The sequence below is a fragment of the Procambarus clarkii genome, chromosome 27, assembly GCF_040958095.1.
Source record: "Procambarus clarkii isolate CNS0578487 chromosome 27, FALCON_Pclarkii_2.0, whole genome shotgun sequence".
Classification (NCBI taxonomy): Eukaryota; Metazoa; Arthropoda; class Malacostraca; order Decapoda; family Cambaridae; genus Procambarus; species Procambarus clarkii.
Window position 1 is genome coordinate 41,525,317 of NC_091176.1, and position 2,128 is coordinate 41,527,444.

Genomic DNA, 2,128 nt, shown 5'->3' on the forward strand with positions numbered 1-2,128 from the left:
ATACCCTCCACCAGACCCGTCACTGACATAATACCCTCCACCAGACCCGTCACTGACATAATACCCTCCACCAGACCCGTCACTGACATAATACCCTCCCACCAGACCCGTCACTGACATAATACCCTCCACCAGACCCGTCACTGACATAATACCCTCCCACCAGACCCGTCACTGACATAATACCCTCCACCAGACCCGTCACTGACATAATACCCTCCACCAGACCCGTCACTGACATAATACCCTCCACCAGACCCGTCACTGACATAATACCCTCCACCAGACCCGTCACTGACATAATACCCTCCACCAGACCCGTCACTGACATAATACCCTCCACCAGACCCGTCACTGACATAATACCCTCCACCAGACCCGTCACTGACATAATACCCTCCACCAGACCCGTCACTGACATAATACCCTCCACCAGACCCGTCACTGACATAATACCCTCCACCAGACCCGTCACTGACATAATACCCTCCACCAGACCCGTCACTGACATAATACCCTCCACCAGACCCGTCACTGACATAATACCCTCCACCAGACCCGTCACTGACATAATACCCTCCACCAGACCCGTCACTGACATAATACCCTCCACCAGACCCGTCACTGACATAATACCCTCCACCAGACCCGTCACTGACATAATACCCTCCACCAGACCCGTCACTGACATAATACCCTCCACCAGACCCGTCACTGACATAATACCCTCCACCAGACCCGTCACTGACATAATACCCTCCACCAGACCCGTCACTGACATAATACCCTCCACCAGACCCGTCACTGACATAATACCCTCCACCAGACCCGTCACTGACATAATACCCTCCACCAGACCCGTCACTGACATAATACCCTCCACCAGACCCGTCACTGACATAATACCCTCCACCAGACCCGTCACTGACATAATACCCTCCACCAGACCCGTCACTGACATAATACCCTCCACCAGACCCGTCACTGACATAATACCCTCCACCAGACCCGTCACTGACATAATACCCTCCACCAGACCCGTCACTGACATAATACCCTCCACCAGACCCGTCACTGACATAATACCCTCCACCAGACCCGTCACTGACATAATACCCTCCCACCAGACCCGTCACTGACATAATACCCTCCACCAGACCCGTCACTGACATAATACCCTCCACCAGACCCGTCACTGACATAATACCCTCCACCAGACCCGTCACTGACATAATACCCTCCACCAGACCCGTCACTGACATAATACCCTCCACCAGACCCGTCACTGACATAATACCCTCCACCAGACCCGTCACTGACATAATACCCTCCACCAGACCCGTCACTGACATAATACCCTCCACCAGACCCGTCACTGACATAATACCCTCCACCAGACCCGTCACTGACATAATACCCTCCACCAGACCCGTCACTGACATAATACCCTCCACCAGACCCGTCACTGACATAATACCCTCCACCAGACCCGTCACTGACATAATACCCTCCACCAGACCCGTCACTGACATAATACCCTCCACCAGACCCGTCACTGACATAATACCCTCCACCAGACCCGTCACTGACATAATACCCTCCACCAGACCCGTCACTGACATAATACCCTCCACCAGACCCGTCACTGACATAATACCCTCCACCAGACCCGTCACTGACATAATACCCTCCACCAGACCCGTCACTGACATAATACCCTCCACCAGACCCGTCACTGACATAATACCCTCCACCAGACCCGTCACTGACATAATACCCTCCACCAGACCCGTCACTGACATAATACCCTCCACCAGACCCGTCACTGACATAATACCCTCCACCAGACCCGTCACTGACATAATACCCTCCACCAGACCCGTCACTGACATAATACCCTCCACCAGACCCGTCACTGACATAATACCCTCCACCAGACCCGTCACTGACATAATACCCTCCACCAGACCCGTCACTGACATAATACCCTCCACCAGACCCGTCACTGACATAATACCCTCCACCAGACCCGTCACTGACATAATACCCTCCACCAGACCCGTCACTGACATAATACCCTCCACCAGACCCGTCACTGACATAATACCCTCCACCAGACCCGTCACTG